This window comes from Eurosta solidaginis, chromosome X, assembly GCF_040869045.1.
Source record: "Eurosta solidaginis isolate ZX-2024a chromosome X, ASM4086904v1, whole genome shotgun sequence".
Lineage (NCBI taxonomy): Eukaryota > Metazoa > Arthropoda > Insecta > Diptera > Tephritidae > Eurosta > Eurosta solidaginis.
Window position 1 is genome coordinate 154,864,972 of NC_090324.1, and position 26,498 is coordinate 154,891,469.

The window sequence follows — 26,498 nt, forward strand, 5'->3', positions numbered from 1 at the left end:
GGAAGGCCTCGTAGGTGTTTGAATCGCCTTTGCATTTCTTTTGCGTCGAGTGTTTGTCTTGGTAAATCTAGGCTTTGTACTGACCGCACATTTAAGAGCCGTACCTTTGTGTCGTTTTCAGCTGACGATATATTTAGATTTACTGTTTTGGAATTCTCTTCCGTTCGCATAGTTCCGTCTGTCCATTTCAGTGATAAACATGTCTCAGGCCCATCTGTACCTAGTTGGTCAATTACGCTTTGTTCGATCAGAGTAGGGCCCGAGCTGTCATCAAGGAAGGCAAACGTGTTAAGGGATTTATGTGCTCCATAAATTGTAATAGGAACGATCTTATAAAGTACACTTGAACTGCTCGCTTGCTGGCTCGCTACTAGTGTATTCTCGCTTCACGGATTGTGGAGTTTCATGTGATGCTTCGCTGCGCACTTGTTGACTCCGCATTCTTTGCGCTCGCGGCAGTATTTGGGGTAATGTTGCTTTAAACAGGATCGACACAACTTGTTTTCGTGTATGTATTCCCATTTTTTATCGTAACTTGCGTTTTCGAACGTTGAACAACCTTTAGCGTCGTGCTGTCCACTACATATAGGGCACTGGGGCTCTTGACTTGGACGCGCCTCTTGGACTTAACCCTGTGGAGTCTACGTTTCTCCATGTCAGTTGTTGCTTGACTGGCCACCGGTATCGAAATAATAGAACTGGCCGCTTCAGCCGATTCGTAAAGCCAGTCACTAAGAGTGGCAATCGTAACGTGCTCCTTGGATCTAGCGAACATGGCCCAGCTCAAGCGCATTTGGGCTGGAAGTTTCTCGATCAATTCTTGGACAAGCATGGGATTATTTAAATGCGCGGTTAAACCGCTCGCTTGCATGGACGCGGCGATATTTCTTACTTCAAGCGAAAAATTCACTAGGGTATCGAGCTTGTTTACGTTAACCCCTGGCGACGCCCTAAGCTTTGCCAAGAGGCTATTGATAATATGCTCGGGTCGACCGAACATCATCTTTAGCGTCGAGATTACTTGGGGGACTAACGAGGGAATTAATAGTTGATTACTCACGCATTCTAATGCTTTACCCTTTAGTGCTTTCTGCAACCGAAGCATATTTTCTTCGTGCGAGAATCCACATATTCTGGTTGAGTGTTCAAAGTTACTTATGAACAAAGGCCATTCTTCAGGTTTCCCTGTAAAGCTCGGTATTTCTCGAGAAATAACCTGGCGCGAATAGATGTTGTTACTATTCAGGACTGGTCCGGCGCATTGTGCAGTAATGGGATATCCTTGCTCTTCAGGTTTCTCTGTAAGGCTTGGTAGCTCTCGCGAGATAACTTGACGAGCATAAATGCCGTTGCTATTTAAGCCTGGTTCAGCTCATTGTGCAGCTGTAGAGTTTCCTTGATCACCGGTCTCATCCCTTGAGCCGCTTGCGCTAAGTATTGCGTATTTCCTTTGAATGAGTTCTATTGTAGCCTTTCGTTCTTCCTCTAAGCGCTCGAGCTCAAGATTTTTACTCTCTCCATAAGAACTGCCCTTGCTTAATATTCTAACTACCTTTGTACCTACCTTGTCTCGTTGATCAGCCCCAGTAGTTTCAATCGCCGGCTGTTTGGCTGCAGGTGTTTTAAGGTCGTCACCTGGAGTCTTCTTACGGCATTCGTGGCACTCCCATTCTTTGTCACCGATATCCGCACCTACCCAGGCGCACACGAAATGATACCATTGATCGCACCGGTCGCATTGAACCATTTCCTCTGAATCAGGTTCTACACATAGCGAGCACTGCTCTTTGTTAGTTGCCATCTTGATGCCACTTTGTTCGTATTAGAATCGATATGAATCTTTGGCTGTCGCGATCAACTGACTTAACCTTGATTTCGCATGTGTTTGTACACGTGGCACAAAACTTTAAAGAATGTTGGGAATTCGTCTGCCCAACAACCAGTTTTAATAGCGCAACACCGCAATCGATTTTGCTGTTTATTTCGGATTTCAATTCACAGTATTGATGCTTTAAAGTCTAAGTAATATTAACATAATTAATATGATATACAATGCAGGATATTTTAACTTACTTTGGTCGCCGACTATTTCACAACTAGTGATGGTAAAATAAGCCGGTTACCAAATATCAAGAAAGTACAGAGTAGTTGCCACATTAACAAATAATCGATTAAATATTTGACAACCTAGGGATATCATCCTAGCAGGGAGCCGAAGTAGTAACAATTGTTTTTGTGGTTTTATTAAATTCAATGTAGAAAAATTGTACTGTCGTTTTTAAATTTAATTTATAAAATTTAATTGTAGAATTGTTTAAAGTTGTATTAGAAGAACATATTGTAGGTTTGTTACATTTTATTTTAAGAAATTATATCGTAGTTTAGTAGAATTTTATTTAGAAAATTGTATATTGAGGTTTTATTGAATTTTAGTTAGAAAATTGCATTTTAGTTTATTGAAAATTTATTTAGAAAATTATGTATTGAAATTTAGTTGAATTTTATTTAGAAAATTATATCGTAGATTAGTAAAATTTTAGTTAGGAAATTATGTATTGTATTTTGTTGAATATATGTAGAAAATTACGTCGTAGATTAGAATTTTAATTAGCAATTTATGTGTTAGAATCTCAGAATTTATTTAGAAAAATTGTATTATTAAATTTTGAACATTTTTCGCACCACACTCACTTTTACTTTTTTGTCCAGCTCGAAAAAAAAATTTCCCCTCACCGCTACTGCCGCTTCGCCACGATGTCAAAATTGAAAAAAGAAAGGGCGAGGCTCCAGCCTCACGGTCGCCATATAAAGGTTCATTGTATGAACCTCCGAAAAATGGATGTGCTCTTGCACGTCGCAACGCACTCCGCATAAAAACATCCAAACGCCAAACACAATTTTTTAATTTAAGAATTTTTGTTTTTTATTTAAAGTAAGTTTGCAGAATGTTCCTTTAATAGGTAATTTTATTTTGTATATATACACTAGGCTTAGTTTTAAATTAATGGTTACAAATATTTTTTATTTTAACCTTTTTCCGCACTTGTTCGTGTGTACACTTGAATGTCAAAATTTGAATTATCATTCTGTCAGCCGAATTGCTCTGTGTTCAAGTTGTTCCACACCCGTGGGTAGACAACGGGTGTTGCAGCAACTTGAACACAGGGTGACATTTATTATTTATTAAGGCTCTGTTACAAGAAGGTACCACGCTTTCCTCGTGTACAATAACCGATTGATTTAACTACTGTCGCGAGGTGGTTGTTACTTTCCAATTAGACCAGCAGAAGCAGAAGGGGAAGATTGGTGGACCTGGGAAAGTTGTTCAAATCGACGAAAGCAAGTTCGGCAAAAGGAATACAACAAAGGTATTTTTTAAACAATAAACAAGCTTTAAATAAAATCTATATAAACGTATTGTATTTTAGGTAGAAGTGTGGAAGGTCACTGGGTCCTAGGTATGATTGAAGACGGCAGTGATGACCTAAGGCTAGAAGTGTGCCCAAAGAATGATCGGTCAGCGGATGCGCTTATACCGCTAATTAAAAAACATGTGGTGGAAGGTACGACGATTCGTATAGACTTTTGGAAGGCATATGATTGCTTACCCAAACATGGGTATTTGCATTCCAAAGTCAACCACAGCGACCCAGGCAACCCGTTTGTTGCACCTGATGGCACACATACACAGAGAATAGAATCTCCATGGCGCGTTGTGAAGAGATATTTTTACAAAGAAAATTATAACCATCCTGCAAATTTCGAAGATATTCTTGTAGAGTTTTTGTGGCGCCGATCAGTTTTGAGGAAACATGAAGACCCCTTCAAGAAGCTGATAGAGGCTATAAAACATATATATGTTCTTCAGGAATAGACATGGGTAGTTACTTTGATGGATTGATTTGTTTTTCTTTGTCATATTTAAATATATAATAAAATATTTTTTACAGGCGTTGATATGTCTCTAAAGTACGCTTGTCAGAGACGGAAAGTACCAGCTAACCAACAAACAGAGAGCAGAAATATTAAATGTACATATAATACCATCATTATAAATAAAAAAGGGTTTTTTCTGACTTATGTCTTTTTCCCTTAATGGTTGTTTTGTTATTTTGTGAATGGTTAGGTACTTGTTGGCGGCCACCGTGGTGTGATGGTAGCGTGCTCCGCCTATCACACCGTATGCCCTGGGTTCAACTCCCGGGCAAAGCAACATCAAAATTTTAGAAATAAGATTTTTCAATTAGAAGAAAATTTTTCTAAGCGGGGTCGCCCCTCGGCAGTGTCTGGCAAGCGCTCCGATTGTATTTCTGCCATGAAAAGCTCTCAGTGAAAACTCATCTGCCTTGCAGATGCCGTTCGGAGTCGGCATAAAACATGTAGGTCCCGTCCGGCCAATTTGTAGGGAAAAATCAAGAGGAGCACGACGAAAATTGGAAGAGAAGCTCGGCCTTAGATCTCTTCGGAGGTTATCGCGCCTTACATTTATTTTTTTTTTTTTTTAGGTACTTGTTTGCGGACGCGCATACATATTTGTATATGTAAGTATCCTTTTCTCGTTTTTTTGTGGGATTTTCATAGAACGCTTTGTTGCATTTTGTTTGTTGTTGCTTTGCTTTGCAGATAAGTTCAATGTAGGGCACCACATATACTATTCTGCAAAAGGTTTACATATGTGAAGCGAGTCTAAAAGTTGAGATATTTTTAGAATATGGCGCTTTTGAAGCTTTAAAGCTTTCCATCTAAATTTGCCATTAGATGCGTCAATGGTCAAGGGTCCTCGGAAACCCCTTTCTCTTCTAAAGTGAAACTTTGTGAGATTTTCCCACTTCATGTCCTAAACATAGAAAACTTAGATTAGAACATCGCGCGATTTTAACCGATTTAACTGATTAAGCCTCCTATCGCCTGAACCGTTAATAATAAAACCTTGAATCAACTTGTGGATTAATCTACACGTGAATACCTACGATATGCAAAAACAAAATCGATTCCATCTTGCTTGGTTCAAGAGATATGCACACTCATCGGTTTTAATCAGCACTGATCGATTTACCCATCAGTATGCGGTAAAAATTGAACCGTTATAGATAGAAGATTGGATCAAATTGTGAATGGTGCTAAACGGGGATGGCTATCTAATGCAAAAATAAAATTTAGAAAATCTTGCGTAGTTCAAGAGATATGGCGCCAAATCGGGTTTCGGGGTCATATGTGTACCGATAAACTGCATTTTTTCATTGAAGGGTTAATTATGGAACTCTCAATCAAATTTTCATTTAATCTACAAATGGATACCCACATATTGCCAAAAAAAAAATTTCCTATCCTGCTTGGTTCAAGAGATATGCACACTAAACGGTTTCTAATCAGCACTGATCGATTAACCCATCAGTGTGCGGTAGAAATTGAACCGTTATAGATAGAACATTGGATCAAATTGTGAATGGTGCTAAACGGGGATGGCGTGAAACTTTAAAGCGTTCCATTTAAACTTAGCTATAGATGAGTCAATCTACAAGGGTCCGAGGAAACCCTTTTCTTTCCTAAAGTTAAAATTTGTGAGATTTCCCACTTCATGTACGAAACATAGAAAAATTTCCGCCTGTAACGCTTTCCTTTTATAAAATTCAAATTTGTGAGGTTTCCCTATTTCATGTCCAAAAAATGCGACGCTTTTCTTTAATAAGCTTTAAATTCCAGATGTTTTCGATTTCATGTAAAAAAAAATTTAAAGCTAACAAAATCAATATGCTAACAGAATGAAATGAATAAGCATTAGGTCTGAGGCTTATGGCAGGATTTTGTAGCCTTTGACAGACATAGAGGAAGATTTTCAGATATGCTTTGGTTACTTCAAAGCGAAGTAAGTAAAGTTGTATTGTTTATTTTATGGCGGTGTCAAAGCGAAGTAGCGCAGAAAAAGCGCTTATGTCAGTCTGTGTTAAGATTACAACAGAACGGCTTGAAGTTTTACTCGCTTTGATCCGCAAAATTGTTCTATAACAGAGTAACTTTTCGTTACGTGTTGAAGTCGAAGCATTGCCAAAGTTGAAGTCGTACGCGAAGCCAATGGCAAAAATAGTTATATCGTTCACCCCGGGAACTATCAAATACTCGTTGATAGTTTAACGAATACGCATGTATGCATTCCTTGTTTTCGTTTGTTTAATTTCAACAACAAAAAAAAGCGACAATTGTACCGGCCGGTTTTTCGCGAATAACTTTAAAAATGTTAAAAAAAAAATAGTTTCCACTAATGAATTCTGAATCTTGGCGAAAATACGCGTCTTTGGATACTAGTTCCGACAAGTTCGACGCGAATTTTAAGTGCAAAACTTAAGTCGTATTATTACCAAATTTCGGTATTTAAAAGCTATTTTTTCATAAACCTAGAGTTGTGGATGATAATTTTGTGATTTTTAGGACTCCCCCACCCCCCGAAAAAAAAAAGTTGGAAAATCCCGGCACCTTATATAAAATATTCCCCGTATTTTTGCGCAGAACACCTTTCTGAGTTGGCGGCCTTCGGCCGCGCTTATAAAAAATAGCCTTGGGCTACGCCATGCCAAGTCCGGGTGTGTGGTATAACCGTGGCTATCGCCACGGTGATGCACAATTTTTTTTGTGGGTACTACACAACAACAACCACATGAAAATCGCCAAATTCAACTGCAAATATCTTCCGACATAGATACAATTTTTCTTTTCCGCCACCGGATTATTGTTCTCGAGATTAATACGCTTCTTTTGACACCTATCTCGATATTTTTGGTAGCGTATTAGCAGTTGACCCATCAACTATCCCTACAAGAAACGCTGATAGTTTTACTAATACACTCACACTTGTAATTGACAATGCTGATCCTGCGATGACGTAAACATTGATACTCAAATTTATGTATGTTCCTTTGTTCGCTCACGCATGTCTGCATGTTCCCAACGCCAGTCTATAATCATGAAAAAGGACTCAAACTGGGAAGGCTTCGGACACCTGGTACAGAACAAAAGAACATACAGCCGAAACCATAATGCATGTGAGACAGATACATAATTCTCAACGGAATTTTATGTATGCGAGAACAGATTATCCGATTTAATCATGTTGTCACTACTGACTGTCATATGGCAATCAAATGATTATCACGGTTGTTTTGTTATTTTTTAAATTCCGCCATTTTCAAACGACGAAAACCATATAAAAAAAAAGTCTAAAAAATGAAAAAGAGAGCATTTCAAAGCTCCATGCTAAAAGAAAAAAAATTTAAAATAATTTTAAAAAATACCAAAAGCTATCGGAATGTATGGGGCGCACTCCACTCAAAAAATTGATACGCGAAAAATAATAGTGGTTAGTGGTGATTCATTTTTAAATGTGTCTCCGCATGAGGAAAGCGCTCTTCTGTTGTTTTGTTATTTTCTGAATTTAAATTGAACATTTTGAACTCGAATTCTTATAAAACTATTTATTTTAAACAAATAAGAAACACGTATGCTTTTATCACGTACAAAATTAAAAACGTAATGAAATAAAGTAAATAAAAAGCAAAAAGCATTGTTTCATTTTTGGCGGAATATAACAATGGTCATTTATGATAGTATAACAGTCAAACCTGATATCTACAGAAACTATCATTTATGACACTTTTTGATAGTTAGAGTGTCAGCACTGATCCAGGAAAAGGAATGAGAGTGAGCAGTATGGCTATATACTTAATCAGTAGGTCATGTTAGTGTATAAGAAGGAGACAAAAACTCACACGTACACAGTTGTTTACATCACATTTGCGCAAGTCCCCTTAAGTTTGTGATAGAAAGTTTGTATGAGGCGCTGATCGTTAGGTTGACATTGCTGACAATCAGATGATTGTCATATGATAGTCAGTGTTCTTGTAGGGTATACTATTACCGAAAATTGTGGCTCCTTATATAAAACCCAACCCCAATATATATTGAAGGTACAGCATTTACACGACATTCATCGACTCAATACTTATTGGAAGACGATGAAGTTTTATGATATTTATTGTACATGTAACCTTTGCTAAAGTTTTCGTCGGACTTTACATATGTACATAGGTTTTGTTCGTTTGCCTAACCTAAGTTGAAAATATCTCGGTGTGCGATTAATTACATCAAGAAAACTTCAAAACCTAAAAAGTAGGCAGATTATCTTTTTATATTATAAAACATAATAAATATATAACAGATTGAAAATTTAATTATTGTGAAATGCTTTATACACGTTTGTTTTTTCAAGTTGTGATTGCTCCTAAGTGTTTTGATTCCTTATTGCCTTTGTAATGTTTCTAAAATTCGTGCTTAAAAATCAGCGTGAATATAAAGCGACGAGCAGAAAACTACATTCTTAATACGGTAATTCTATACGACAGCGTGACACTGTTAAAACGCATCCAAAAATATCGAAAGAGGTGTCAACAGAAGCGTATTAATCTCGACAACAATAATCCGAAGCCGGAATATAAAAATTTTATCTCTATCCGGAGATATTTGGGTAATAGGCTAGTTGAGGGGTCGACTGCTAATACGCTTCAAAAAATATCGAGAGAGGTGTTAAAAGTCGCATATTAATCTCGAGAACAATAATCCGAAGGCGGAAAAGAAAAATTTTAACTCGTTCAAAAGATATGATAATGGTCTAGTTGAGGGGTCAACTGCTAATACGCGTCAAAAAATATCGGGAGAGGTGTTAAAAGACGCGTATTTATCTCGAGAACAATAATCAGGAGGCGGAAAATTTTTAACTCGTTCAAAAGATTGTAGAAGTATTTTTGCGCAGAACACCTTTCTGCGTTGGCGGCCTTCATTTAGACTTTACCAAAAATACTATGGATCCCACCCCCGGTTTCGGAGGTACCCGCGGGTCTTTTTTCGGTTTTTAGTTAATATCTTTTGAATGAGTTAAAATTTTTATATTCCGCCTTCGGATTATTAATACTAATGTCAAGACGCGTCGTTTGACACCTCGATATTTTTGGTAGCGTATTAGCAGTCGACCCCTCAACCAAACTATTACCAGCAATCTCTCCAAGCCTATAATCGTTACATCAGGAGTACCACAAGGTAGTCATCTGGGCCCTTTACTTTTTTCTTTATTTATAAATGATATCTGCCAATGTTTTAAATTTTGTAGTTGCCTGATGTACGCTGATGATCTAAAACTTTATTACAGAGTTAAACACATTAGCGACTGCATAGAAATACAGCAAGACATCTTGGAATTGATAAAATGGTGTAATAGTAACGGTCTTTTCTTGAACTTCTCCAAGTGTAACATTATCACATTCACTCGGAGAAACGCATGCATAATGAACAGCTATTACTTTAACGATAGCGACTAATTCAATCGTACAACTACTGTTAAGGATTTAGGAGTATACTTAGACTCGAAGCTTAGATTCGACTTTCATAGGGAGTACATAATCAGTGCTGCCAATTCAAAACTCGGCTTTCTCAAACGTAATTCCAAAGACTTTTTTGATCCGCTAACGCTGAACAGTCTTTACATTAGCCTTGTAAGATCCACTTTGGAATATGCCTGCATTATTTGGGACTCTGACTTTGTAACACATTCCAGCCGGTTAGAAAGAGTTCAAAGGAGATTCACTAAATTCGCGCTTCGACGAATGTTCACTTTTGAATCGATGCCATCTTATGCACTAAGATGTAGAATTTTAAATATTCAGTGCCTTAATACTCGAAGGAAAATTTGTGGTATTTTCTTTATCAAAGACATTTACGACAACAAAATCGATTCTCCGGAACTACTTTTTCTTCTCCCCTTCTATGCACCTGAAAGGTGTCTAAGGGACAAATACATTTTCTACGTCCAAACGCGTAGAACGAATTTTGGAAATAATGAACCTATTCACAGAATGATCTCCTTATGTAACTCTGTTTGCAATCATGCCGATTTTAGCTCATGTAAAGAACATTTTAAAGCTGATGTTATTGATTACTTTCTTTTCAATTAATATGTTTCAGTATTCCTATTACTATATAAATGTTTTTACATGTAGTTTTATTTAAGCCGTAGCGAATTTTTTACAAAAATTGTTGTTATAATGTTGTATTTATAAATTGTTACCATATATTTTTCTATCTCGATAATTTTTGTTTAAGTTGTTACATATCTGTGAGGACTATGTCCGGTAGATAATAAATAAATAAATAAATAAATAAATTACCCTGGGCTACGACATCCCAAGTCCGGGTGTGTTGTTGTTGTTGTAGCAGTGCTCCGTCCGGCAGCGATTTAGTTTAGCACCCCCCGAGTTCGGGGTTTAACTTGGTATCAAATGAAAGAGGGAGTTCTCCCGATCACAAATATATATATTTTAAAGTGCGAAAACTTATACTTTAAAAGTTATTTGTTGTTAAATTTTGCAAATTTCTATACAACTTTTATATGTGTACACGTATATATATATTGTATGACATTACATATATGTGCTGCCACATCTAAAAAAACGGAACAAGTGCAGAATTTAAAAATAACTTATAAAAATACCTTTCATGTGATGTATATATATCTTTAACTTTTCTAGTCTTTATTTACCGAAAATTTGTTTATTGTTATGTTAGCCGATCCAACACCGGCTGCGCCATGCACAGTAATTCTGCGTAGAACACCTTTCTGCAATGCAATTTGAGTTTATCGTTGCCAATTTATATAGATATGTATGTGGATTAATGTTTTGAAAGATATGTAAATTGTAATTTAATGTGCTATAGAAATTTCCTAAATTTGCAAACTTTAACAACAAATAACTTTTAAATTATAGGTTTGCGCTCTTTAAAATAGATATATATTTGTGATCGGGACAGCTCCCTCTTTCATTTGATACCAAGTTTTACCCCGAACTCGGGGGGTGCTTTTCTAAAATTTTCCCGCTGTTTCAACAGGGGTGGACCATAATGAAAGGAGTGTTAAGTTTTGGTTGGTCATTACAATTAAAGGGATGGTTGGTGTCATGTGGGGCATACTTGTTGTATGTCGGGGTTGATTCTGGATAGGTAAGAGTTTAATCTATAACAGTATCCAGAACGAAGTTGAGCAAGAGTGGCACGCGTTTCCCTGGGGAATATGCGTTCCTCTTCCACAAGTTTTGGGTACTTTTCTTTGAGTACTGGATTCACCGGGCAATTCCCGGCATAAGGTCCGACGCCTGTTTGTGGAGTTCACCAAGGACCTGCTTGTGTTTTTTTGGTTCTCAGGTGCCGTATTTCCTCAAAATGCTTACGGAGATTACTCCTTAAGCCCCTTGGCGGTGTTGGCTCATCAATCAGATGTCTGTTTTGATGCCCAAGTTTCTGGGTATTGTTGTTGTTGTAGCAATGCTCGCCCCACCTAATAGCCGCGACCGATCACAAATTGTCATCAATATCCTCTAACGGGAGTACAAGGAAACTTGCCGTTTCAACAGGGGTGGACCATAAGGAAAGGGGTGTTAGAGGCGTTGGTTCCACATTACAATTAAAGAGATGGTTGGTGTCATGTGGGGACACATTGCAAGCAGGGCATACATTTTGTATGTCGGGGTTGATTCTGGATAGGTAAGAGTTTAACCTGTTACAGTATCCAGAACGAAGTTGAGCAAGAGTGACACGCGTTTCCCTGGGGAGTATGCGTTCCTCTTCTGCGAGTTCTGGATATTTTTCTTCAAGAACTGGATTCACCGGGCAATTCCCGACATAAAGGTCCGACGCCTGTCTATGGAGTTCACCAAGGACCTGCTTGTGTTTTTCCGCTTCATACGGCTGGGTTCTCAGGTGCCGTATTTCCTCAAAATGCTTACGGAGATGACTCCTTAGGCCCCTAGGCGGTGCTGGTTCGTCAATCAGATGTCTGTTGGGATGCCCAGGTTTCTGGGTATTCAAAAGAAACTGTTTGGTCAGCATCTCATTTCTCTCCCTGATGGGGAGTATTCTCGCCTCATTATGCAGATGGTGTTCTGGGGGCATAAGAAGACAGCCCGTGGCGATTCTGAGAGCAGTATTTTGGCAGGCCTGTAGTTTCTTCCCAGTGGGTGGTTTTTAGGCTTGCCGACCATATGGGTGACGCGTAGCACGTAATCGGCTGGCTAATTGCTTTGTATGTGGTCAAGAGCGTTTCTTTATCTTTTCCCCAGGTATTGCCAGCAAGGGATTTGAGGATTTTATTACGGCTCTGAATTCTTGGAACAATTGCGGTTGCGTGCGCACCAAAATGTAGATCCTGATCAAACGTCACACCCAAGATTTTGGGGTGTAGGACAGTCGGTAGCGTAGTGCCATCGACGTGGATGTTCAATATGGTCGACATTTGGGGCGTCCATGTTGTAAATAAGGTCGCGGAAGATTTAGTCGGTGACAATGTCAGGTTTCGCGAGGCGAAAAAACTGGAGAGATCAGGGAGATAGCCGTTTATTTTATTGCATAGCTCATCGATCTGTGGGCCTGGGCCTGTGGCCATTATTGTGCAGTCATCGGCGTAGGAAACGATTGTGACTCTTTCCGGTGGTGAAGGTAGCTTAGATATGTAGAAATTAAACAAAAGCGGGGATAGGACACCACCCTGTGGCACCCCTTGTTTAATTCTCCTTTGTTTTGATGTTTCGTTTCTGAATTGCACCGATGCCTGCCGACCACCCAGATAATTTGCGGTCCACCTTTTAAGACATGGGGGAAGGGTGGACCCTTCCAGGTCTTGCAGTAACGAGCCATGGTTGACCGTATCAAAAGCTTTTGATAGGTCTAACGCTACGATTACTGTTCTATGGTGGGGATATTGATTCAAACCGCAATTTATCTGGGTGCTAATGACATTTAGCGTGGAGGTAGTGCTATGGAGTTTTCTGAAGCCATGCTGATGAGGGGCTAGCTGCAAATGTGCTTGGAAATAAGGGAGCAAAATGGCTTCAAGCGTCTTTGCCACTGGCGATAGGAGAGATATCGGACGATATGACTCACGTACGTTAGCTGGTTTCCCAGGCTTTAGTAGCGGGACCACCTTGGCCATTTTCCATTTCTCGGGTATGACAAAGGTGGAAAGAGACAGGTTGAAGACATGCGCTAAATATTTGAAACCCTCTTTCCCTAGGTTTTTAAGCATCGGCATGGCTATGCCGTCTGGGTCCACTGCTTTGGATGGTTTAGCGCGACCAATGGCGTCCTCAACCTCTCTAGCGGTGATGGTAATTGGTGACGCGCTGAGTTTGTGTTTACGTGCGTGTCTATTGGCTCTCCGTCTATCTTTGTCGACCGTAGGATGAATTATATGTTGTCGGCAGAAAGCGCTCGCGCATTTTTTCGCATCCGACAGCACCTTATCGCCAAAGGCGATGGAAACTTTGTCTTTGTGCTTAGTCGGATTCGATAGGGACTTTACGGTGGACCAAAGTTTACCTACACCGGTAGAGAGGTTACAACCTCTTAGGTGCTCTTCCCATTTCGCCCGCTTGTGTTCGTCCACAAGCAATCTGATGCGTTGGTTTATATCCCTTATTTGGGGGTCGCCTGGATCAAGCTGTCTTATAAGGTCGCGTTCCCTCGCTAAGCTCGCGGCCACCGCCGGGAAGTGGGGCCGGATTTCGGGAATTCTCCCGGCGGGAATGAAATGTGCCGAGGCGGATTCAATGACCTTACGGAAGGCACGCTCCCCTTGGCGGGCATCAGTCGGGATAGGGAGGGCAGCAAAGCTGCTGTCTGTTGCAGATTTATATTCTTCCCACTTTCCTTTTTTGAAGTTTATGAAAGTGCGTTTTTCGGTGACGATGAAGTCGGCGGTACGCTCGAACGAAATAAGTATGGGCAGGTGGTCGGATGCCAATGTTACCATCGGCTGCCAGTTGACGCAGTTTACGAGTTCTGCGCTTACGATTGAGATATCTGGCGAGCTATGACAGCTTCCTACCATACGTGTGGGGGCGTCTCCGTTTATTGTGCAGAACGTCGTTTCGTCTATTTGATCCGCCAACATCTCACCCCTACTGTCCGCCCGCAAGTTTGAATGCCATAGGTCGTGGTGGGCATTGAAATCGCCTAAGATAATGCGATTGTTGCCAGTGAGTAAGGCCTCGATATTAGGGCGGTATCCACTGGGGCAACAGGTGACAGGAGGGACGTAGATGTTGATGATTTCTAGATTTGCATCGCCTGACCGGACAGATAGGCCTTGACGTTCTAAGACATTGTCACTACGGTCGATGCCAGGATCAAATATATGATATTGCACAGAGTGGTGTATAATAAACGCGAGGCCGCCTCCATTTCCGCTCTCGCGGTCTTTCCTGTCGTCATTATAACCAGAGCAGGTCTGCAATGCAGATCTTGCTGTGAGTTTAGTCTCTTGAATCGCAGCAATGCGGATGTTGTGCCGCTTCATGAAATCGACTATCTCCGTAATCTTCCCAGTTAGTCCATTACAGTTGAACTGCAGAATTCTGAAGTGCATGAGGGGTGACGCCGCCACTCTAGGGGTAAGTGAGGGGTGACTACGCCTAGGTTGTGGAAGGCCAGGACGCAATTGCTGTTGTGGCCTTGGGACTGGGCGCCCTTGGGCAAGCATTGGGGTACCCGGATGATTTGGGTTTGCGACCTGGCAACATGGCGCGATGAAACCCGTCGAGGGGTTGCCGTCGCGGAGACAGAACATCTAGGAAAGTGGCACCACCCAAGGCAGGAGCTGCATTGAGCGGATGTCGCAAACCTATATATTCTGTGCTGGCAGACGGTGCAAACGGAGGCAGGGACTAAGAGGGGGGGAGAAGAAGACGGGGGCAGGGGCTGAATAGCTACCAGCTCTACTACGAAGGTAGTAGTTATGAGTGGTATCAGCTGTTTGAGTTGTTGGCGCCGTGGCGCGCGTGCAGCAGCGGGTACTTGTTGTGGCTTGCTGAGCAGCGAAGCTGCTGGAAGGTAGTGGGGATACGCTTAGGCGTAGACTACGGGACGCCCTTGGGCGTGAGCAGCAAGGAGCCACAAAAGATTTATAAAAGTTACGTGGACGTCGGGTTTTGGGATCAAGCCCAGAACAACCTGTCCGATGCAACCATCCCTTGCACGAGACACACTGAACAGAGTATGACCGTCCTAAAAAGATTCTTTTCTGGCAAATGCAGCAAACCCATTTCTCAGGACCGGGGTCAGGAGACGGACCCGGATTGGGTTCGATACCTTCCCGGAGTAAGAGAATATGTAGCAGTCCTGCTGCAAAGAGCTGCTGGGAGGATGACAATTTGTGGGAAGGACGAAACAAATTAAATGGGGTCACACTGAAATGACAGTCCTTGGTCGGGAAAAATCCCGAGTCGCTCCGGTACATAGAACCGACTGCCTTGGGTATTCAGCAGGAACTGTTTGGTTAGCATATCATTTCTCTCCCTGATGGGGAGTATTCTCGCCTCATTATGTAGATGGTGTTCTGGGGACATAAGACAGCCCGTGCGGATTCTGAGAGCAGTATTTTGGGGGAATACTTAGAATAAGGTGCCACGATTTTCCAACTTCTTTTTTTCGAGGGGTGGCGGGGGTCCTAAAAATCACAAAATTATCATCCGCAACTCTAGGAAACTCTTAGTTTATGAAATATAAGCCTTTTAATTTCCAAATCTAGTAAAATTTCAACTTAAGTCTTGCACTTAAAATTCGGGTCGCACATGTCGATAGCGATATCAAAAGACGCGTATTTGCGTCAAGATTCAGAATCCGAAAGCAGAAACTAAATTTTTTATCTCGTTTAAAAGTTATTCGCGGAAAACCCGTCGGTACTATTGTCGCTTTTTTCGTTTTTCGACATGTGCGACCCGAATTTTAAGTGCAGGACTTAAGTTGAAATTTTACTAAATTTGGAAATTAAAAAGCTTATATTTCATAAACTAAGAGTTTCCTAGAGTTGCGGATGGTAATTTTGTGGTTTTTAGGACCCCCTCTACCCCTACAAATCAGCAAATGTTTGAAAATCGTGGCACCTTATATAAAATAAAACCCCCCGTCGTTTGACACCTCTCTCGATATTGTTGGTAGCGTATTAGCAGTGTCATGCTGCCGTTTCGGTTTTTCGTTAATATGTTTTGAACGAGTTAAAATTTTTATTTTCCGTCTTCGGATTATTAATACTGATGGTAACGTTTTACAAGACGGTGCACCACCTAATTTCAGTAAAAGTCTAGTTGAGGGGTCGACTGCTAATACGCTACCAAAAATATCGAAAGTGGTGTCAAAAGACGCATCTTGACATCAATATTAATAATCCGAAGGCAAAAAATAAAAATTTTATCGTCTTTTGACACCTCTTGATATTTTTTGACGCGTATTAGCAGTCGACCCCTCAACTCGGCTTTCACCCTGTTTTGCCTTATCAAATAGGTTGGCCGGAAGTGCAATGCTACTTACACTTCAACATGGGTGGACCAGAGAGAAAAGAATATTAGAGACGTTGGTTCGACTTTGTAATTGAAAATACGGTTTGATGTGATGACAAGTTGAAAAGCAGAACTTACATTATGCATGTTGGGGTTGATTGGAGTTGGACAATTGTTTAACCTAACTAAATTGCTTTTCTTTTCTGGGTGTTCAGGCTACTTATCTTTAATAAAGGGTTTGCCAATACGGTAATTCTATACGACAGCATGAAGCTGCCAATACGCGTCCAAAAAGATCGAGAGACGTTTCAAAAAACGGGTATTGACATCAGTATTAATAATCCGAAACGTGAAAAGAAAAATTGTATCTCTGTCAGGAGATATTTGCAGTTGAAGTTGGGGATTTTCATGTGGTTTTTGTAATGTTGGGGTGCCCACAAAAAAAATTGTGAACATAAGTGTTTTGCGCGGATATAGTTTTAGTCTCCAAAACGGGGTTGGACCCACCCAGGGTAATTTTTTATAAGCGCGGCCGAAGGCCGCCAATGCAGCAAGGTGTTCTGCGCAAAAATACTGTGGATTCCACCCCCGTTTTGGGAGGGACCCGTGGGTCATTTTTCGGTTTTTCTTTAATATCTTTTGAACGACTTAAATTTTTTTCGGTTTCGGATTATTAATACTGATGTCAAGACGCGTCGTTTGACACGTCTCGATATTTTTGGACGCGTATTAGCAGCGTCATGCTTTCGTATAGAATTACCGCCAATACTTTCTTGAGTACCAACAGAAACAGTTTGTTCAGCACTTAATTTTGGTAATTCTATACGGCAGAATGACACAGCTAATACGCGTCCAAAAATATTGACAGAATTGTTAAAAGAAGCGTATTGACCTCGACAACAATAATGCAAAGGCGGAAAATAAAAATTTTACCTCGTTCAAAAGATATTTCCAAAAAACGGAAAAATGGCCCCGAAGCGCTCCAAAACCAGGGGTGGGATCCATAGTAATTTTGCGAAGAACACGTTTTTGCGTTGACGGCCTGCGGCCGCGCTTATCAAAAATTACCCTGGGTAAGTCACCACCGGTTTGGAGACCAAAACTACTGCGCAAAACAGTTTTACCCATAGTTTTTTTTTATGGGTACGAGAAAATCAGTATGAGATTAGATATTTTTTGACGTGTATTAACCCTCGGAAGACACACATATTTTTATTTTTTTACGTAAACGACATACTGGGGCAAGTTTCACTCCAATTCATTAACATGTTTCCACAAACAGAGTTAAAGTTTATTTATTTATTTATTTATTTATTTACAGTCTTGTAGACCTAAATTAGGTACATGTATGTATGAGATCATTATCTAAATGGTAGTGCTTTGCAATAGTTATATAATAATTTCTTAAATTTATTGATATTTGGACATTGTTTTATTTCAAATGGTAGATCATTGTACTCTCTCAATCCCTCGTAGTATATATTGTTCTTGTCGAATTCTGATCGAACAGCTGGCAGACGGAAGTTATTCCTGTTTCTTGTGTGGTAGTCATGAACCTCGTTGTTGTATGTTACTCGGTCATTTAAATATTTCGGCAGGTGGCCTAGTTTCATGTTGTGTATGAATTTTAGAGTGTAGTATACAATGAGTTGCTTTACACTCAGCCAATTTAAACTTTCTAACATTTCATGTATTGGGGTATCATATCGTTTTCTAAGAATAAACCGCATTGCTTTATTTTGTTTCACCTGTAGTTTTGCGATGTTCGAGTCGGCTAACATGAATAATATCGTAGGGCAGTATATGAAATGAGGTTCTATAATGGACCTATAAACCATAATTTTATAATATTTGCTGACGTGCTTGCATGTCCGGAACATAAATCCAATTTTTTTTGATATCTTGTTGTTATTTCAATTTTTTTTTGTAAGTATTTAAATAAAATAAATTTAAAATGAACTGTTTAATTGAGTTAATTAAAGGACATCAAATAATATAATAACATACTGGGTTTTTATTGTGTTACGTACGGGCTGTCGGATAACGCCGGAGTTCTACTGGTGTCCCTTCTCTCTGCTCTTCTACTCCTACTGTATCCGCTGGGCATGCTCGAAAAACACTGGGTACGCTTGCGTTAATGCACGAGCTAGCTCGCCGGACTATGGGGTGGTTCTTGTGCCTTCGCTGCATGCCAACCGCACCATACAAAAAAAACTCGTACCCTTCCTTAACTAGGAGGCTATACTGTGGTTCCCCCCTCTTTCTTCCTCGCATCCGATGCCGAGGAAAATCGCCACTGATGTTGTGTGGCAGGCATTCATCTTCCCTCCCTCTTTCTTCCTCGCATCCGACGCCGAGGAAAATCGCCACTGATGTTGTGTGGCAGGCATTCATCTTCCCTCCCTACCATGGTCGACCTTGGCCGTTGTTGCTGTCGACCCCAACGATTGTCCACTGGACCTTTTACGAATCTCTCATTCTGCCCCTCCTAAAGTCTGAGTCCGTCCGTCGATGTCGCCCCCCCGCCCAACACACAAGTCACGCTTTTTGATGATCAACAATTCATAGCATTATATTTACTACCATATCTTACATACTAAGTGTTTAAATTCTTGTTGGAATCAAGCGCTAAGCCTGTTCAAACGGCCGCGTATGCTAAATAGTAATGTATTATAAATCAATGAAATATCAAATGTATGAAAGACGCTAGCCTATATTAAAAGCTGCTAATGATTATATTGTATAAAATCCTGCGCTATCTCATCCACGCATGCCGAATTTTGGCTCTTCAATAAAACGCGGTGAGAACACACCTACGTAAATACCAAACAAATTGTTGGGAGACGCCAGGCTCATCGTGGCCAACCGCTACATACACCCCCGCAAACCCTACAAGACGTCTTGTGCAGGCCCTTGGTTGCACTTTCTAGCGCGCTCGAATCACCCTACCACTCCCTTTGGTTCTGCCAGCGTCTGTGCGCTTCGCTCAACAAAAAAAAAATTTGTTTAATACTCGTGAGATAACGCCTTCACATGAATTAAATGAAAGCAACAAACCAGGAGAAACTAACACAATAACTGTAGCACTATAAGTGTGCAAAAAAAAAAGATTTACATTTAACAAATCATAGAACAAGCATATTTGGTGGTCATTCTCCTCATTGGATCACTCTTCGATTCATCGCCGAATTCCTGTCACATCACTCTTAGATTATAAAAATGTCTTCACGTTGCTGTGGAGCGCAGGTTCAGAGCACACCTGACCGCGTTCCTAACTATCAATTTGCTTAACTGCCGAGACGCGTGGCTTAAGCGCCAACGCAACACTTAAAACTTAAAAAAAACCTGTTTGACTGCATCTTTGTTCACTGCTTCAGTTGATGCTTGTTATTTCGTTACATATTTTCGCTGCTGTTGTACACGTGCACATGGATGCAGTTCAGCGACGGCTCTTTCAACTGGCGCTGACCCCGTGTGCGCGCGCTCAGCAAACTGTCGTTTTCCTCGCCGCGTCCCACTTGCTGGTGATAAAATAATTTGCTCACTACCGCGCTTGTACTGGGCGTTGCTCCAATCAATTGGCGGATATTTCTTGCGCGTCAGGCAACGAAGCGAAAAAACTCTAACTCTTACAATATAAGTAAGCTTTTGGATAAAAGCAATTATGGATAAACTGAGATATTAAATTTGAGACGTCAATCCGACCGCGCTGTTCATCCAGAAAGAAAGCGGAAGTTGTCCGTCGCGGCCTATGCATTTTCCCACAGCTGATATGACATACGTCACATGGATGGAAGCGTTTGGAAATGGAATAACAGAGTTACATTATTTTGGTACTTTATGCTATGAAGTTATTAGGGTGACCGCAACAGGGCGAGCGCTGCAGCTGAGCTCACGAGGCAAAGCGCTCGAAAAGCAGGTCCACCAATACATCACGTACGTATGTCCTTCGCATGATAAATCCCAACGGAGCGCCCCGACGAGTCACCTAGCTCATAGAGGGAGTTTCCTTTCGCCGCCAGCACAATGGATCTGAGATATTTGGCTGAGAGCTTCGCATTGAACTTTTCGGCCGCGTTGCTTAGTTTGAAATTCTTTCGATACACGATTTGTCCCTCTCGATACTTTACTGGCCGAGATCTCGTTTTGTAAGTCCGTTGTCCCTTACTGAATGCTTTCTCCAAGTTAAGGATGAGCTGGCTTCGTATCGAATTGAGGCGGTCATTCTTTGATAGGACCTCTAGATTTGGCTCCCTCAGAGCGTCCATGCGCCGTAGTATCTCATACGCGCTGCCGTGCTGCATCATTGTTTGCCCAAATACCGCTTTATATGGTTCCATCCCTATCGCTTCATGTGTTGCGCTTCGCAGCGCGAAAGCTGCGCACGACACGTGCTGATCCCATGCCTCCTGCCCCACTCCCTGCAAATATGTTCGAATCATAGCTGACAACGACCGGTTGACGCGTTCTGACGCATTGGCCTGAGGTGAGTAAGGAGCCGTCTTCACATGACTGACACCGTACCCTTGCAAAAACTTCTGAAACACTTCCGCGATGAACTGACGACCATTGTCCGAATGGACCGCCTCTGGAACGCCGAAAACGTGAAACACATCATTTTCCAGATACTTTATCACCTCTTGTGCAGTGGCATGGCGCATGGGCTTGAGGAAGACGAATTTGGATAGATGGTCGAGAACTACAAATACATAAGCATTTCCCGATTTAGAGCGCGGGTATGGGCCACAAAAATCTACGTACAGGCGTTGAAATACCTTTCTGATCGGAAGCGACCTATCATAGGTGGCCTCGAGGTAACGTTCGGAGACTTAGAACACTTGCAGAGCTCGCAATCTCCCAGAAACTTCTTAGTGTCACCGAGCATTCCTGGCCAGAAAAACCAACTCCTCAGCCTGGCGAGCGTTTTCGCCACGCCTCCGTGTCCCGCTGACTCGCTGCAATGCATTTGCCTGAGAAGTCCTTGTCTGAGACCCTCGGGAACCCAAATTCTCCATGTGCTCTCCTCAGACTCTTCCGCGCGCCTAGCATATATCCGTTTAAATACTACACCACCCACTACCCGAAGATCTGGCAATCGTTCTGCGTTCTCAGTTATATTTTGCATCAGTATTTTGTAACTCTGACTGGTGAATTCGGGAGAGAAGTCTAGATAACGCTCCACTTTCTGTTCGTTGATCTCTTCCACGTGCACGCGGCTCAACGCGTCGGGGACAATGTTCTGGGATCCTTTCCGATGCTCTATCTTGAAGTCAAAACCCTGTAGCTTGAGGCTCCATCTGGCCAAGCGCCCGGAAAGGTCCTTCTGTCCCATCAACCACTTCAGACTCATATGGTCGGTGATGATGGTGAACGGGAGACCCTCCACATATGCCCGAAACTTTTTCACACTTACTACCGCGGCTAAGCACTCTAACTCCGTTATAGTGTAGTTTCGCTGGGCCGAGTTAAGCTTTTGGGAAATATACGCGATGGGTCTCTCATTACCCTCGTCATCTTTCTGGAACAGGACACTCCCAATTCCTTGCGTTGATGCATCGCATTGAATATAGAATGGTTTACTAAAGTCCGGGTTAACCAATACGTCTGCTGACGTTAACGCAACTTTCAAGACATTGAAGGCCTTCACCGCGGACTCGGACATGGCAAACGCTTTTCCTTTCCGCAAGCAGTCTGTCATGGGGGCCGCCATGGTGGCAAAGCTTGGTATAAATCTCCGATACCAACCACACATGCCGAGAAAACGACGCAACTGCTTACTCGTCGACGGGGTGGGAAAATCAAGTACTGCCCGTATTTTCGATGGATCTGTCTTTAATTCACCCTGACCGACAATATACCCGAGATACTTTAAGTCTCTCTGGCAAAACCTGGACTTCTCAAGATTTATAGTCAGACCCGCGCTGGCGATGCATTCCGCCACTTCCGAGAGATGCTCCAAATGCGATTCAAAATCCGGAGAACAAATGAGAAGATCGTCTATATAAATAAAGACATTCTCTCTCAAGCGAGACGGAATGATCTTGTCCATCAGGCGGCAAAGTCTCTGGCTTGCGTTGCACAGTCCAAACGGCATAACCTTGAACTGATACAACGGTCGGCCAGGGACCGTGAACGCCGTCTTTTCTCTCGACGAACTCTCCAAGGGGATCTGCCAGAAGGCGTCTTTAAGGTCTATCCCGGATATAAAGTAGGTTTCCCTAAGACGGGACAGAATGCCCTCGACGTGCTGCGTTGGATACGCGTCCTTTTTGGTAAGCTCATTGAGCTTCCTCATGTCCACACATAGACGCTTCTTCCCTGGCTTCTCGACGAGGACAATAGGGGAACTCCACGAGCTATTACTTTCTTCGATGACATCTAGCCTTAACATCCTATCAATTTCCTCGTAAGCAAATTGCTGTTTTACTGGTGACATTGGGTAAAACCGTTGCTTTACAGGGACAGTGTCATCAAAGGTTTCGATTACATGTTCCATAACATGTGTTCGTCCCAAGCCCAGTTCGGTGAAAGACGGGAATAGCCTCTTCACTCGCTCTAGCCTACATTGTTCCTCCTCGGAAAGGCTGAGCTGATTCTCGTCCCCGATCTTCAGTTCTGAAACTACTGCGGGAGCGACCCCGAATGTGTCCCAGAAGTCGATTCCGAGATACAGCTCCTGCTGCAGACTCGGGGCCAGATAGAGAGTCATAATCTCCGTTCTCCCTCTCCAAGTCACCTTGACTTCAACTTTACCAGTAATGGGTTGAGATCTCCCGTCTCCCGTTTTCAGTCGCTGGTCTAATCTTTTAACCTTTTCCTTAAACCTCTCGCTCCACATAGTTGCGCCAGACCCAAAGCAACTTATTGACGCACCACTGTCCAGCAGACCATTCACCTGTTTTCCCTCTATTTCTACGTTTACATAAGGCCGTCTGTCCTCTGCATCTCGGATGACAGTCTCCTCAATGGCCCTCCGCTCCCTTTTGCTGCTTTTTGTACTTTTACGAATGCGAAGGATTTTTCGCCAGTTTCTCTTCGGCAATCCTTCCTCCTGTTCATCAAATACGTCTTCGTCTTGTCCAAATATTCTCCGCCTAACAATCTTATACCGCTCCTGTCTTTCCTGGAGCGACATGTGGGCCGGCGACCTCCAATCTGTTTGGGATCGGCGGTCACCTGTTCTTGATGCTTCTAGCTTAATTTTTCCGGGGCTAAACTCTGCTGGCAAGGCTCCCCGGTTTTCCCGCCAATCTTCCTGTTTTCCTGACAACCCTCGCACAACACGTACTGCACGTTCGGAATGCCGCACTAGTAGCACAACATCCTATGCAGTTTCCCATCGCATGAATTTGCATGCGACCCGTTCGTGGTGTGACTTTCCCAAGATCTTTCCCAGTAAAGTTCCCCCTACGCTGACCCTGAACAGCTTCTACGGCTTCTGTCGTTTCCTCACTCGGCTCATCATCCAGTTCCTCACTCGGCTCATCATCCAGTTCCTCGACCGCTCTCCTTCGGAAAAGCTTCGGCTCAAACTCGGTAAGATGTTTCTCTGCTCGGCGGCATTCTTTACGTAAGTCTTCCAGCGACTCGATTCTGCACCCAAAAATTAGATTTTTGATTCTTGGCTTCAAGTTCCTCCTTATGAGGTTGACTAGACTTTGCTCTGGCATCCTTGTCTTCAAGGTCAGCTCCAATCCTCTAATGGCGGCATAGAACTCAAATCTCTCGCTATAATCTTGCTTCCGTTCATTCATCGCCTGCCGAATCTCCTCATCACATTCAGCCTTCCGAAATTGTCCCATCATGGCTGCTTGAAATGAATCAAAATCCACTGTTTTATCCCCGGCATGTTCTTCGGTATATAACCAATACCAGTCCTGTGCCTGTCCGTCCAATAGCAAATGAAAGTTTGCGAAGAGATCTTGGGGAGAGATGTCGTGTTTTCCCCGCAGAGTCTGAACTCTAAAGAGGAACCGTTCAATCGGTATAGCTTTGGGCCCCCCATCAAACTTAATATTCCAGTCGCGTATGGCTTTGGTAGTGCCCCTCTCAAAACGCTGACTTCTTCTGCCCTTTTGATCCTCCGATGACGGTGTCATCCCATGATAAACGTCTGCTCTCCCTCTGCGTTGAGGCGAGCTGTTGTCCTCATCCGTTGCGAAATTGTCACCAGCCTCTGTTTCCCCTTGCCAGCCACCCCGATTCGCTTCGGAGCTACCCTGTATACCCCACTTTTCCAAATTCGACAGTCTATTTGCCAGACCGTTCATGTCCTTCCTCAGAGTCTGGACCACTTCCTTCACCGCGTCTGATGTCGACCGACTGACATCCATCTGGTACTGAAAGAACATGAGCTGAAACTTCTGAAGCAGCTCATCTCCCCCAATCCCGGAAGCCACGTCCCGTGTATTTTGTGGAATGTTAGAATTGTCCACTTCTCGTTCCGAAGAACCTGTTTCCCCGTCGAGCGGTTGAGCTGGCGGAACCTGATCTTCAGCATTCCCCTCCTTCTCCGTATTACTACGGGGGCCTGCTTTCTTTTTGTTTGGATTAGTCATCTTTTGCTTTATGTACACAACATGAAGGTACCACGTTATGCAAGAATTTAAGTATGTATTTACGTTTGTATGTGATAATTTATATATGTGCGTAATCAGCGTGACCTATGGTGATTAGATGCGACCTCTGTCCTTTTCCGTTCTGCGTCAGTCAAGAGTCATAATGTCCCATGTAATTTAATTCCTAGCCTACAGCTGGAGACACTTGTGACTAGACTTCTGAATGTCCAATCATGATATCTGTACAGCCCAATCGTGGCCATGTAAGCTACCAGACCGGCGGGCTTAGGTGGGGACTTTCCTCGACACTATTGCCTAGCTCTGACTTAGCCAAGACAAGCTATCTGAAGAAAATTTACCCACCTTTCCTTTTTGATCCTGGAATTCGACACAATCTCATGGCCCGCTCTTGTCCATGCGAGATATCAGAATTCCTCAAAAAAATTATTTAAAAAAAAAAACCAAACATTCACAGTATCGCTTCCCATACGTCCATCAATTCAATTCATGTGCAGAGCACCACTGCCTAGTGGGCCTCACACGTTGGGCGCCATTTTGTTACGTACGGGCTGTCGGAGTTCTACTGGTGTCCCTTCTCTCTGCTCTTCTACTCCTACTGTATCCGCTGGGCATGCTCGAAAAACACTGGGTACGCTTGCGTTAATGCACGAGCTAGCTCGCCGGACTATGGGGTGGTTCTTGTGCCTTCGCTGCATGCCAACCGCACCATACAAAAAAAACTCGTACCCTTCCTTAACTAGGAGGCGATACTGTGGTTCCCCCCCTCTTTCTTCCTCGCATCCGATGCCGAGGAAAATCGCCACTGATGTTGTGTGGCAGGCATTCATCTTCCCTCCCTCTTTCTTCCTCGCATCCGACGCCGAGGAAAATCGCCACTGATGTTGTGTGGCAGGCATTCATCTTCCCTCCCTACCATGGTCGACCTTGGCCGTTGTTGCTGTCGACCCCAACGATTGTCCACTGGACCTTTTACGAATCTCTCATTCTGCCCCTCCTAAAGTCTGAGTCCGTCCGTCGATGTCGCCCCCCCGCCCAACACACAAGTCACGCTTTTTGATGATCAACAATTCATAGCATTATATTTACTACCATATCTTACATACTAAGTGTTTAAATTCTTGTTGGAATCAAGCGCTAAGCCTGTTCAAACGGCCGCGTATGCTAAATAGTAATGTATTATAAATCAATGAAATATCAAATGTATGAAAGACGCTAGCCTATATTAAAAGCTGCTAATGATTATATTGTATAAAATCCTGCGCTATCTCATCCACGCATGCCGAATTTTGGCTCTTCAATAAAACGCGGTGAGAACACACCTACGTATGCGAATCAATCAAAATACCAAACAAATTGTTGGGAGACGCCAGGCTCATCGTGGCCAACCGCTACATACACCCCCGCAAACCCTACAAGACGTCTTGTGCAGGCCCTTGGTTGCACTTTCTAGCGCGCTCGAATCACCCTACCACTCCCTTTGGTTCTGCCAGCGTCTGTGCGCTTCGCTCAACAAAAAAAAAAATTTGTTTAATACTCGTGAGATAACGCCTTCACA

General features: G+C 42.4%; 1 protein-coding gene and 1 pseudogene across 5 annotated transcripts in view; both read left to right on the top strand.

Annotated features, from left to right (window-relative positions):
• Window positions 1-2,042: 2,042 nt before the first annotated feature.
• LOC137235210 (uncharacterized) lies at window positions 2,043-3,874 on the top strand (annotated as a pseudogene).
• A 4,143-nt stretch (window positions 3,875-8,017) lies between these two features.
• Window positions 8,018-26,498, top strand: part of Gyf (GIGYF family protein Gyf) — a 955,717-nt gene continuing 937,236 nt past the window's right edge. The window contains exon 1 of one of the 5 annotated variants that reach the window (XM_067757906.1): window positions 8,018-8,160. The gene's annotated coding sequence lies outside the window, so the exon portion shown is untranslated. Of the gene's footprint in view, window positions 8,161-8,260; window positions 8,377-26,498 lie in introns of those variants that run through there. The other 4 variants (XM_067757909.1, XM_067757905.1, XM_067757907.1 and 1 more) reach the window with 4 other exon arrangements.